General features: G+C 38.9%; 1 pseudogene; it reads right to left on the minus strand.

Annotated features, from left to right (window-relative positions):
- Positions 1–340: 340 nt before the first annotated feature.
- Positions 341–459, minus strand: LOC123724623 (uncharacterized; annotated as a pseudogene).
- Between the last annotated feature and the right edge of the window lie 14,521 nt (positions 460–14,980).

Here is a 14,980-nt window from a genome sequence, read left to right on the forward strand (position 1 = left end):
CAACTATTTTACACCATTTGAAAGATAAACATCTCCTTAATAGGATCAAAGTTCCTTTTGTTGTCAGTTAGCATCTGCATTGTATTTATAAGACAAATAAGAATATTGAACAGGGCAAGGGAGCACAAAGCACACACAAGCTGCCTTCAATAACAATATTCTTATTTGTCTTATAAATACAAGGCAGATGGTAACTGACAACACAAGGAACTTGCATCCTATTAAAAGGGCAGGAGAGACTAGCCCATAGAAGCTCCGTTTAGTCAATTCATCATTAAATGCTTACAACAAGGCAGTGTTGCTGATGAAATAATGCAAGAGCACACCCTAGTGGACAGAATGCTTACAGCACCTGGTATTCCCAGGCGGTCTCCCATCCAAGTACTAACCAGGCCCGACCCTGCTAAGCTTCTGAGATCAGATGAGATCGTGCGTACCCAGGCTGGTATGGCCGTAAGAAAGAAAATATCTCTTGGTACAACATATAAAGTCAAAGTGAGTCTGATAAACAGACATTGCATTTTCACCAATTAGATAAGCAGCTTGAACTTTGGGTCACTGTAAAAGTAGAAGAAATTACATACACTGTAGCCTTCACTTTTTAGCACAGGTAGTTGGATAAAATACAAGCAAACCTAGCTTACATTTCAATGCGAGGGCACATATTTCAGCCTTGTGGCAAAAAAACGGACAAAGGGTTTTAATTATACCATGGAAAACACACGGCCATCAGACACTCACTAGATTTATTTCCTTTCATCATTTGAACAGGGCAAGGGAGCACAAAGCACACACAAGCTGCATTCAGTAACAATATTCTTATTTGTCTTATAAATACAAGGCAGATGTTAAACAGAACTGCAAAATGTTACTTACAGAGTGCATCAAACATGATTTAGACCTTGTTTATAAAAAACAGTTTATTTCTGTATTTCATTTTTGCAACTTGCTGAAAAGTGTCCACAGTGTTCCTATCATCTAGTTTAAACAGTACCGCAAAAATGTTACTTACAGAGTGCATCAAATATGATTTAGACCTTGTTTATAAAAAACAGTTTATTTCTGTATTTCATTTTTGCAACTTGCTGAAAAGTGGCCACAGTGTTCCTATCATCTAGTTTAAACAGTACCGCAAAAATGTTACTTACAGAGTGCATCAAACATGATTTAGACCTTGTTTGTGAAAAACTGTTTATTTCAGGATTTCATGGTTGCAACTTGCTGAAAAGTGTCCACAGTGTTCCTATCATCTTGTTTTAACAGTACCGCAAAAATGTTACTTACAGAGTGCATCAAACGTGATTTAGACCTTGTTTATGAAAAACGGTTTATTTCTGTATTTCATGGTTGCAAGTTGCTGAAAGGGGTCCACAGTGTTTCTATCATCTAGTTTAAACAGTACTATATAAATGTTACTTACAGAGTGTATCAAACATGATGTAGAAGTTGCTTATGAAAAACTGTTTATTTCTGTTTACTGGATACCACTAGCTGAAAAGTGTCCACAGTGTTCCTATATCTAGTTTAAACAGTACTGCAATAATGTTACTTACAGAGTGCATCAAACATGATTTAGAAGATGTTTATGAAAAACTGTGTATTTCAGGATTTCATGGTTGCAACTTGCTGAAAAGTGTCCACAGTGTTTCTACCATCTAGTTTAAACAGTAGTGCTTAAATTTTACTTACAGAGTGCATCAAACATGATTTAGACCTTGTTTGTGAAAAACTGTGTATTTCAGGATTTCATGGTTGCAACTTGCTGAAAAGTGTCAAAAATGTCCCTTTCATCGAGTTTAAACAGTAGAGCAAAATGGTAATTACAGAGTGACTCAAACATGATTTAGACCTTGTTCATGAAAAACATTTATTTTCTGTATTTCATGGTTGCAACTTGCTAAAACGTGTCCACAGTGTTCCAATCGTCTAGTTTTAACAGTACTGCAAAAATGTTACTTACAGAGTGCATCAAACAGGATTTAGACCTTGTTTTTGAAAAACTGTTTATTTCTGGATTTCATTGTTGCAACTTGCTGAAAAATGTCCACAGGGTTCCTATCATCTATTTTAAATAGTACTGCAAAAATGTGACTTACAGTGTGCATCAAACATGATTTAGACCTTGTTTTTGAAAAACGGTTTATTTCTGTATTTCATTGTTGCAAGTTGCTGAAAAGTGTCCACAGTGTTCCTATCATCTAGTTTAAATAGTACTGCAAAAATGTTACTTACAGAGTGCATCAAACACGATTTAGACATTGTTTTTGAAAAACTGTTTATTTCTGGATTTCATTGTTGCAACTTGCTGAAAAATGTCCACAGGGTTCCTATCATCTAGTTTAAATAGTACTGCAAAAATGTGACTTACAGTGTGCATCAAACATGATTTAGACCTTGTTTTTGAAAAACGGTTTATTTCTGTATTTCATTGTTGCAAGTTGCTGAAAAGTGTCCACAGTGTTCCTATCATCTAGTTTAAACAGTACTGCAAAAATGTTACTTACAGAGTGCATCAAACACGATTTAGACATTGTTTTTGAAAAACTGTTTATTTCTGGATTTCATGCTTGCAAGTTGCTGAAAAGTGTCCACAGTGTTCCTATCATCTAGTTTAAACAGTACAGCAAAAATGTTACTTACAGAGTGCATCAAACATGATTTAGACCTTGTTTGTGAAAAACTGTTTATTTCTGGATTTCATGGTTGCAACTCGCTGAAAAGTGTCCAGTGTTCCTATCATCTAGTTTAAACAGTACTGCAAACATTTTACTTACAGAGTGCATCAAACTTGATTTACACCTTGTTTAAGAAAAACTGTTTATTTCTGTGTTTACTGGATACTACTAGCTGAAAATTGTCCACAGTGTTCCTATATCTAGTTAAGAAGTACTGCAAAAATGTTACACACAGAGTGCATCAAACATGATTTAGACCTTGTTTGTGAAAAACTGTTTATTTCGGGATTTCATGGCTGGAACTTGCTGAAAAGTGTCCACAGTGTTCCTATAATCTAGTTTAAACAGTACTGCAAACATTTTACTTACAGAGTGCATCAAACTTGATTTAGACCTTGTTTAAGAAAAACTGTTTATTTCTGTGTTTACTGGATACTACCAGCTGAAAATTGTCCACAGTATTCCTATATCTAGTTAAGAAGTACTGCAAAAAATGTTACTTACAGAGTGTGTCGAACATGATTTCGACCTTGTTTGTGAAAAACTTTTTTTTTCTGTATTTCATGGTAGCAACTCGCTGAAAAGTGTCCGCGGTGTTCCTATCAAATAGTTTAAACACTACTGCAAAAATGTTACTTACAGACTGCATCAAACACGATTTAGAAATTGTTTATGAAAAACTGTTTATTTCTGGATTTCATGGTTGCAACTTGCTGAAAAGTGTCCACAGTGTTCCTATCATCTAGTTTAAACAGTACTGCAAAAATGTTACTTACAGTGTGCGTCGAACATGATTTCGAACTTGTTTATGAAAAACTTTTTTTTTCTGTATTTCATTGTTGCAACTTGCTGAAAAGTGTACACATAGTTCCAATCATCTAGTTTAAACAGTACTGCAGAAATGTTACTTACAGGGTGCATCAAACATGATTTAGACCTTGTTTATGAAAAACTGTTTATTTCTGTATTTCATTGTTGCAACTTGCTGAAAAGTGTACACATAGTTCCAATCATCTAGTTTAAACAGTACTGCAGAAATGTTACTTACAGGGTGCATCAAACATGATTTAGACCTTGTTTATGAAAAACGGTTTATTTCTGTATTTCATTGTTACTACTTGCTGAAAAGTGTCCACAGTGTTCCTATCATCTAGTTTAACCTCTTATGGCTAGGGCGCAGTATTTTCACGGCTGGATAAAAAACGTACCCGATTTAATCTGGTTACTAATCCTACCCAGTAACTAGAATATGCATATACTTATTATATATGGATAGAAAACACCCTAAAGTTTCTAAAACTGTTTGAATGGTGTCTGTGAGTATAACAGACCTCAAATGGCAGGTCAAAACCTGAGAGATTCCTTTACAGGAAGTGGCCTGTCTGACCATTTCTGGAACTTCTTTGCCATCTCTATCTTTTACTAAGGATCTCTGCTCTAACGTGACACTTCCTACGTCGTCCATAGGCGCTCAGAGCCCGGCAAAAACCTGAATGTCGTCATCCCAGCCCCAGGCTGAAAAACATTATCGCCTTTCTCAAGTGGCCGATCAAGGGACTGTGGGCTTAGGCGCGTGACCTGGCCGCCCCCGTCTTTGTGATTTTTTCTTCTGTTTGCCAAAAAGGAGATTCCCGGTCGGAATATTATCGCTTTTCTACGAGAAAAATGGCATAAAAATTGATTTTAAACAGCGGTTGACATGCTTCGAAGTACGGTAATGGAATATTTAGAATTTTTTTGTCACGAATTGCGCCATGCGCACGACCCTTCTTTACCATTTCGGATAGTGTCTGGAACGCACGAACAAAACGCCGCTATTCGGATATAACGATGGATTATTTTGGACCAAACCAACATTTGTTATTGAAGTAGCAGTCCTGGGAGTGCATTCTGACGAAGACAACAAAGGTAATGAAACTTTTGTAATAGTAAATCGGAGTTTGATCAGGGCTAAACTTGGTCGGTGTCTAAATGGCTAGCCGTGATGGCTGGGCTATCTACTGAGAATATTGCAAAATGTGCTTTCACCGAAAAGCTATTTTAAAATCGGACATATCGAGTGCATAGAGGAGTTCTGTATCTATAATTCTTAAAATAATTGATATGTTTTTTGTGAACGTTTATCGTGAGTAATTTAGTAAATTCACCGGATGTTTGCGGGTGGTATGCTAGTTCTGAACGTCACATGCTAATGTAAAAAGCTGTTTTTTGATATAAATATTAACTTGATTGAACAAAACATGCATGCATTGTATAACATAATGTCCTAGGGTTGTCATCTGATGAAGATCATCAAAGGTTAGTGCTGCATTTAGCTGTGGTTTTGTTTTTTGTGACATTATATGCTAGCTTGAAAAATGGGTGTCTGATTATTTCTGGCTTGGTACTCTGCTGACATAATCTAATGTTTTGCTTTCGCTGTAAAGCCTTTTTGAAATCGGACAGTGTGGTTAGATAAAGGAGAGTCTTGTCTTTAAAATGCTGTGAAATAGTCATATGTTTGAAAAATTGAAGTTTTTGTATTTTTGAGGAATTTGTAATTCGCGCCACGCCTATCATTGGATATTGGAGCAGGTGTTCTGCTAGCGGAACGTCTAGATGTAAGAGGTTAAACAGTACTGCAAAAAATGTTACTTACAGTGTGCATCGAACATGATTTAGACCTTGTTTATGAAAAACGGTTTATTTCTGTATTTCATTGTTGCAAGTTGCTGAAAAGTGTCCTCAGTGTTCCTATCATCTAGTTTAAACAGTACTGCAAAAATGTCACTTACAGAGTGCATCAAACATGATTTAGACCTTCTTTTTGAAAAACAGTTTATTTCTGTATTTCATGGTTACTACTTGCTGAAAAGTGTCCACAGTGTTCCTATCATCTAGTTTAAACAGTCCTGCAAAAATGTTACTTACAGAGTGCATCAAACATGATTTAGACATTGTTTATGAAAAATTATTTATTTCTGGATTTTATGGTTGCAACTTGCTGAAAATTTTCCACGGTGTTCCTATCATATAGTTTAAACAGTACTGCAAAAATGTTACTTACAGTGTGCGTCGAACATGATTTCGACCTTGTTTATGAAAAAAAAAAAAATCTGTATTTCATGGTTGCAACTCGCTGAAAAGTGTCCAGTGTTCCTATCATCTAGGTTAAACAGTACTGCAAACATTTTACTTACAGAGTGCATCAAACGTGATTTACATTTTGTTTATGAAAAACTGTTTATTTCTGTGTTTATTGGATACTACTAGCTGGAAATTATCCACAGTGTTCCTATATCTAGTTAAGAAGTACTGCAATAATGTTACTTACAGAGTGCATCAAACATGATTTAGACCTTGTTTATAAAAAACTGTTTATTTCTGGATTTCATGGTTGCAACTTGCTGAAAGGTGTCCACAGTGTTCATATCATCTAGTTTAAACAGTACTGCAAAAATGTTACTTACAGAGTGTGTCGAACATGATTTCGACCTTGTTTGTGAAAAACTTTTTTTTTCTGTATTTCATGGTAGCAACTCACTGAAAAGTGTCCGTGGTGTTCCTATCATCTAGTTTAAACAGTACTGCAAAAATGTTTCTTAAAGAGTGCATCAAACATGATTTAGAACCTGTTTATAAATAACTGTTTATTTCTGTATTTCATGGTTGCAACTTGCTGAAAAGTGTCCACATTGTTCCTATCATCTAGTTTAAACAGTACTGCAAAAATGTTACTTACAGTGTGCATCAAGCACGATTTAGACCTTGTTTATAAAAAAAAAAATATTTCTGGATTTCATGTTTGCAACTTGCTGAAAATTGTCCACAGTGTTCCTATTATCTAGTTTAAACAGTACTGCAAAAATGTTACTTACAGAGTGCTTCAAACATGATTTAGACCCTGTTTATGAATAACTGTTTTTTTCTGTATTTCATGGATGCAACATGCTGAAAATTGTCCACAGTGTTCCGATCATCTAGTTTAAACAGTACTGCAAAAATGTTACTTAGAGAGTGCGTCGAAGATGATTTCGAACTTGTTTATGAAAAAAAAAAAATCTGTATTTCATTGTAGCAACTCGCTGAAAAGTGTCCACAGTGTTCCTATCACCTAGTTTAAACAGTACTGCAAAAATGTTACTTACAGAGTGCATCAAACTTGATTTAGACCTTGTTTGTGAAAAACTGTTTATTTCTGGATTTCATGGTTGCAACTTGCTGAAAAGTGTCCACAGTGTTCCTGTCATCTAGTTTAAACAGTACTGCAAAAATGTTTACTTAAAGTGTGCATCAAACACGATTTAGACATTGTTTATGAAAAACTGTTCATTTCTGGATTTCATCGTTGCAATTTGCTGAAAAGTGTCCACAGTGTTCCTATCATCTAGTTTAAACAGTACTGCAAAAATGTTACTTACAGAGTGAATCGAACTTGACTTAGACTTTGTTTGTGAAAAACTGTTTATTTCTGGATTTCATGGTTGCAACTTGCTGAAAAGTGTCCACAGTGTTCCTATCATCAAGAAACGCTGTCTCCTGTCATGCTGAACTAGTGGCATGATGGACAGGGCATAATTTTTTGGGATGGGCAACGTTCATTAAAAACTATTCAACTCCACAAAATTATGTTTCAAATGCGTAACCCAGAAACGGTGTCTCCCGTCAAGCTGGATAGGGCCTCAAAAATGATTTTCGGCAACGTTCATGAAAAACTATTCAAAAATATGTTTCAAATTCGTACCCAAGAAACATTGTCTCCTGTCAAGCTGAACAAGCCTCATGCTGGACAGGGCCTGAAAAATATTTTTCAGCAATGTTCATGAATAACTCCACAAAAAAATATTTCAAATTCATAACCCAGAAACGGTGTCTCCTGTCATGCTGACCTAAAAAATATTTTGGGCCATGGGCATGAAAAACTGCAACAAAAAAAAAGCAAACTTATAACACAGAAACGGTGGCTCCCGTGACGGGAGCCAGCTACTAGTTCATGCCGCTAGCATGAACTAGCGGCATGCTGGACAGGGCCGAAAAATAATTTTCGGCAATGTTCACGAAAAACTATAAAAAAATATGTTTCATATTCATAACCAAGAAACTGTATCTCCTGTCAATCTGGACAGGGCCTAAAAAATCATTTTCAGCAATGTTCATGAATAACCACAAAAATATGATTCAAATTCGTAACCCAGAAACGATGTCTCCTGTCATGCTGAACTAAAAAATATTTTTGTACATGGGCATGAAAAATGTAAAAAAAATATGTTTCAAATTCATAACCTAGAAATTGTGTCTCCCATCATGCTGAACAAGCAGCATGCTGGATAGTGCATAAAAAATGATTTCACGCAATGTTCATTAAAAACTGCTCAAAAATATGTTTCAAATTCGTAAACAAGAAACGTTGTCTGTCTCCTGTCATGCTGAAATAGCGGCATGCTGGAAAGGTCATGGATTTTTTGGGGGGCATTTGGCAAGAAAAACTGGCCAAACATATGTTTCAAAATCATAACCAAGAAACGTTCTCTCCTGTCATGCTGAACTAGCGGCATGCTGGAACGGGCCTGAAAAAGGATTTTCGGCAATGTTCATGAAAAACTATTTATAAATATGTTTCAAATTCGTAACCAAGAAACGTTGTATTCTGTTATGCTGAACTAGTGGCATGCTAGATTGGATAAAAAAATATATATTTTAGTCAATATTAATAAATAACTCCACAAAAATATGTTTCAAATGCGTAACACAGAAACGTTGTCTCCCGTCATGCTGCTGTTAAATCTGGCCCTGGATCCATTGATCCAGACACTCAAATACCACGGCTCTGGTGTTGGGCCGGAAGGCAGCCAGACTACCACTTTAGCGTTTGCCAATAACTTGGTGCTGTTGAGTGGCTCGGCGAAAGGTATGGGACAAAACATCACAATTCTGGAACAATTTTGCCAACTGACAGGGTTTAGGGTACAACCCAGAAAATGCCACAGTTTCCTCATTGAGAAAGGCGGTAATGGCAAGCGTGAGTCCTCGTTCAAGTTGAATGACTGTTCAGCCTGGAAACTGAATGGAGAGGACGTGCACATGACAGACCTGAGGAATCGTAAAAATATCTTGGAATGCATGTGAACCCATGGGCAGGCATTGTCAAACCGGAACTGATCGGGCTACTTTGTGATTGGACATGCAAGATTGGGCAGGTGGAGCTAAAACCTTCACAAAAGGTCAAGATGGTGAACTCCTTCGCTGTCCCGAGACTAATCTACAAAGCTGACCACGGCAACCTAAAGACGGTCGACCTGACCAAAATCGATGGAATGATAAGAACCGAGGTGAAGGGATGGCTCCACCTGCCGCCAAGCACCTGTAACGGATTGCTCTATGCAAAACCCCGAGACGGGGGTCTAGGAATTGTAAAATTGGCCCGCAGATTCCATCAATCCAAGCCAGGAGGATCCACCGGCTGTGACACTCGGCAGATGAGTGCAACCGGAGGATAACTCGCAGGACAGTTGAGGAATCGGAGTTTGAGGGAACAAGGCTGAGAGCTGGTGGGAATGACACAGGGAGGCCCTCCCTCGAAGGCAACTTAACTGGCTTAGTGTCCCATGGGTTTGGAGGCAGGAGGAAATTAGGAAATGGATCAGCCTGGCAACCCAAAGTATAGCGACGCAGGCCTTTGGCAATGACAAAACCAGCAATACTTGGCTGGCTAATCCCTCCTCAGTGGGATTCAAGCAAGGCCAGTATATCGATGGGCTTAAGTTGAGGGCCAACGTTTATCCCAACCGGGAAATGCTAGCAAGAGGAAGGCCGGAGATGGATTCCTCGTGCAGGCACTGTCCAGCCCTGTACGAATCCTGCTCACACATCCTGGGTCAATGCCCATCGATCCAAGGAGCCTGCATGAATAGGCACAACAAGGTTTGTGACCTATTAGTAACAGAAGCCGAAAGCAACGGATGGAATGTTATCAAAAAGATGCGCATATTTTCCCAGGATGGGAAACTGAGGAAACCAGACTTGACGACCTACAACGACCAGTTTCGCCCCCCTGTGGCTGATGCCGGATAGGGGGTGTTAGGGGGTCAGCCCCAACCCGCCCATGGTGCCCTAGCCCATCTCTGAGGGCATCTGAAGCCATTTCCCCCATCAACACCTGGTAACCTGTCTGGCCACCCAGTGCACGGCTATGACTAGGGTGGCTGGAGTTCTTTGCAATTTTTAGAGTCTTCCTCTGACACCACCTGGTATAGAGGTCCTGGATGGCAGGAATGTTGGCCCCAGTGATGTACTGGGCCGTACACACTGCCCTCTGTAGTGCTTTTTGGTCAGAGGCCAAGCAGTTGCCATACCAGGCAGTGATGCAACCAGTCAGGATGCTCTCGATGGTGCAGCTGTAGAAACTTTTGAGGATCCATGCCAAATCTTTTCAGTCTCCTGATGGGGATGAGTGTCTTGGTGTGCTTGGACCATGTTAGTTTGTTGGTGATGTGGACGCCAAGGAACTTGAAGCTCTCAACCTGCTCCACTACAGCCTCCACGTGCTCCTTTGTCTTGAGCACGTTGAGGGAGAGGTTGTTGTCCTCGCACTACACGGTCAGGTCTCTGACCTCCTCCCTATAGGCTGTCTCGTCACTGTCGGTGACCAGGCCTACCACTGTTGTGTCATCAGAAAACTTAATGCTCATCGGAAAACTTAATGCTCAGTCCCCTTCTGTACTTCCTGTTCTTCCTGTTCTTCCTGTACTTCCTGTTCACTGATGAGTGAACAGGAAGTACAGAAGGGGACTGAGCATGCACCCGTGAAGGGCCCCCGTGTTCACAATCAGCGTGGCGGATGTGTTGTTACCTTCCCTTACCACCTGGGGGCGGCCTGTTACGAAGTCCAGGATCCAGTTGCAGAGGGAGGTGTTTAGTCCCAGGGTCCTTAACTTAATGATGAGCTTTGAGGGCACTATGGTGTTGAACGCTGAGCTGTAGTCAATGAATAGCATTCTCACATAGGTGTTCCTTTTGTCCAGGTGTGAAAGGGCAGTGTTGGATGCAATAGACATTGCATCATCTGTGGATCTGTTGGGGCGGTATGCAAATTGTTGCATGTGAATGTTTATCCTTTAAGCTTGGAAATTAGACCCTTTCAGACAGATGTTTTAAATCCTTAAACCCAGACTAGGACCACACACCCTCTCCTCTCCAGGCAAGAAAGCAAAATAGTGATTGCTTTGAGACGCTCGCAGTTAGCCACTGATTCCTTCCAAACCACTCATTGTTGAATTTCCGATTTCCGACATGTGTAACATTTATGTGCAATGGCCGATGAGCAACAATACATTTTATCTGTAATTTCTCTTCACATAACAAGGATTGAAAAGGATTTGCCAGTAGATTGTCTACATGATTCATCATGATGACTGCTTGCCTAGCTAGCTAGCTTGTTAGCTAAGATTTTGAAAGTATGACGTTCACATGATCAGTCCAATTAAAGCTATGGTAGGTATAACATGATTTGACGTAATTTTATCTGTGAGCCGTCTTGGACGGGCACTTCTACTGTAAATCTATGTCAGCACCCAAGGTGGCTTGAACTGCCTAGCTCTCTCTGTATACTCTGCAGTGACGTAGTGTCCCCATGAGTGACAGAACACTGAGCCAATCACGGTGCAACTAGAGAAGATTACCAACATCTACGCTCTGTGCTTTTGCTGGGTGCCCCTCCACCACATAAAGCACTGAGCTAGGCTGAAACACCTGTATTTTGGAGCTGCTTTACTCAAGAAAGAGACCATGTTTGTATGCAGCTTTATTAACTCAAGGATTTGGAAATTCAACTAAGTTTTGGCTGTCTTTTTGAGTGGATGAATATAGGTTGTAATCTCCATTGATCAACTTCTTAACCAAATATTACCCAATTATCCATGTTAAAATGACATGGTGTGCCTAGTGTGGAGTGCTTGGACATCATCATTAATCTTCATGAAGGTCACGTACGGAGAGGAATATTCTATTTAAGGCAGAGGGGGCACAAATCAAATGGCCACTAAAACATTTGAATGTGTGTGTTAATTGTGTGTTATGTCCTGCCTGTTTGGCCCTGTCCGGGGGTATCATCGGATGGGGCCACAGTGTCTTCTGATCCCTCCTGTCTCAGCCTCCAGTATTTATGCTGCAGTAGTTTATGTGTCGGGGGGCTAGGGTCAGTCTGTTACATCTGGAGTATTTCTCTTGTCTTATCCGGTGTCCTGTGTGAATTTAAATATGCTCTCTCTAATTCTCTCTTTCTCTCTTTCTGTCTTTCTCTCGGAGGACCTGAGCCCTAGGACCATGCCTCAGGACTATGCATGATGACTCCTTGCTGTCCCCAGTCCACCTGGCCGTGCTGCTGCTCCAGTTTCAACTGTTCTGCCTGCGGCTATGGAACCCTGACCTGTTCACCGGACGTGCTTGTTGCACCCTCGACAACTACTATGATTATTATTATTTGACCATGCTGGTCATTTATGAACATTTTAACATCTTGACCATGTTCTGTTATAATATCCACCCTGCACAGCCAGAAGAGGACTGGCCACCCCTCATTGCCTGGTTCCTCTCTAGGTTTCTTCCTAGGTTTTTGGCCTTTCTAGGGAGTTTTTCCTAGGGAGTTTTTCCTAGCCACCGTGCTTCATTCACATGCATTGCTTGCTGTTTGGGGTTTTAGGCTGGGTTTCTGTACAACACTTTGAGATATCAGCTGATGTACGAAGGGCTATATAAATAAATTTGATTTGAATTGGAATAGCAACAGCAAGGGTATCTTCAATCACCTGAGGTGTGTCCATTAGGGCACAAAATGCAATGGAAAATTAGCATTTCTCATTGGAAAAGTCCAGGTAGTTCCTTCCTATTTCAGTTTGTTCTCTTCCATTTGGAGCTTAATGAACATGACCCTGCAATCCGCAATAGATAAGCATAACGGTTTCCTTGTACAGAGGTATTTAAGTCAAGCGTTCAGCATTGTGATATTTAAACACAGGAGGGCAGCAGTGAGCAAAGAAACACCACTCATGTATACTGTAGTTTCTCTATGATGCTCATCAGACTCGCTCACCATCCATGTGACTGGAGAGCCTAGACACCTGGAACATGAGGCTACAGTCTGTGCATTACTCTTTGTGAGCAGATAAGACTAGAGTAGCCGCAGTATGCTACCCCTTAGTTTTTACAGGAGCAAAGGGGAGCTTTGAAATGCTGAGGGTTCCCAACACAAGCCTACCAAACTAATAATAAAAGTACACTAAAATACAAAAATAAGGACATTTGGAGAGATTTTTGGGCGTAATGGAGAGGCTTACTGAAATATAAAAAGTGGTTTGCTGAAAACATACACTGCAAATCTGCTGAATTAGCAAAACCAGGGGTATATTCACTAGTAACCAAAACAAAGGAACCAAAACGAAATAGAATGGAAGCAAACGGAATAAAACAGGGAGGGACCTAACTAAATTAGTTCTTTAGTAATCTTTTTTTTTCTTGCAAAAACATTTTACAACCATGATTGTCAGGTGAGACAAAGAGAAAGGTAAGAGTCATTCAAAGCAATGCTTAATTTTTGAGTTGCGCTTATGACGTGCACTTTGGGGTGGCACCCACCTTTCTCCATCAGTGAGAGAAGATCAGAGATGGCGCCATAAACATTGTTGGATTTCATGGCCAATAAAATGTGTAAGATTCTATTTCATTTAATAACTGAGCATCTTCTAAATTCCAAAGTTTTCCCTGCAACTATCCATGAGAGTTTAGAAGACACCATTGCCTTCCAAGTCGACAATTAAGGAAGTTGGTTGAAAAATAAACTTTGTTGGATTGAACATCCCAAGCCATAACTGTCAAAGGGAGGAAAATCCATTGCATTATAAAGGTTATTTCCATAGCTAATAACACCCCAGTTATAAACACAACATGTTATGTGTTTCTTTGATAAGTCACACTGCAGAAGTTAAACTATTGGCCTAACCCACTAAATGACAACGCTAAGGTCTCAAGCTATGGGAAGTAGTTTCTGTAATGTTTTTAAAATACAAATTCATGCTCAATATTAAAACAAAGGACAGTGGCTGTTGTTGCCTTCTTTTTTATCTTCAACACAGTAAAAAAGAACGGCATTCAAAAGTTACTTGAAAACATTTAGGAAGGAAAGTTAGGGTGTCTTTACTGTCATACAACAATTTGTAACATAGATAGAGAATAGTTCATGTGCTGACTGTATTTGCATACAGTGTTAACAGATTACCTAGTTATCTCCGTGATCAGCAGGAATTCAATCCACTAGTACTTGATGATACTTTCTTACTTCTTGATTTGGATGGCTCTGGCGTAAAATAAATTCCTTTAACTAGTTGCCGGTGGAACTTCGATAAGGGTCATTTCCATGTCAAAGCACCCATAAGCACCAACATGTGAAGTTTATAGAAGCATGTCAAATTAGGTGTGAAATGACAGCTAAGAGTCAATATTTCTTTTGAAATTAAGGCATCTACCCATTTTCCAACTATTTTCCATCCTAAAAATGTGGAATTAGGCTTTAATTTCTTGTCAAACAGATACAAAATGGGTCTTATAAAATGTTTACAAGAAAAAGTCTTTAAAAGATATCAAAACACAATAATGTTGAAGTAATGACCCCAGCCAACTAATATTAACACTTAAATTTAGTTTAGGATAATTTTTTTCTGTATTGGTAAATTTAAGAAACATTGCATTCTGTCTTGAAATTCTGTTACCAAAAACCACCCACTGGGCACACCACGTCATTTCAATGTGGAGAATTTGGTCATATTTGGTTGATATATTGATCAACAAGATTACAATCTATTTTCACCCACTCAAAAAGAGAGCCAGAAGTTTGTTATATTCCCAACGTGTTATCACTATGCTTTCAACCATCTAAACCACAACCAAATTCCAATGGAAAATCAATGTTGTATTTTTGGTTTAGTTGTCACCTAAATTTGTTATCACTGTGCTTTTAACCATTTAAAAACACAACAAAGTTCAAATAGGAATAAATGTCAGATATTTTGTTTATTTATACAACAACTTAATGTGTTATCACTGTGCTTCATCTAATAGCACAACCAAATTACCTGGATTGCAGTTGAGATTAAATTAAAGTACATGGTGCAAGTGATCAATGCCGTTGTAGATTATTATAGCATTTCTGAAAATTCCCACAAACCTGCGACCTTTGCATGCTATCTTGAAAATGCATGCTTTCTATGATTACATTTATTGTTACCGTAACCTCAAAATGTGGCCATGATATGTTACTAATTTTAAGGTTGAATAAA

This window comes from Salmo salar, chromosome ssa10, assembly GCF_905237065.1.
Source record: "Salmo salar chromosome ssa10, Ssal_v3.1, whole genome shotgun sequence".
In the NCBI taxonomy this organism is placed as follows: Eukaryota; Metazoa; Chordata; class Actinopteri; order Salmoniformes; family Salmonidae; genus Salmo; species Salmo salar.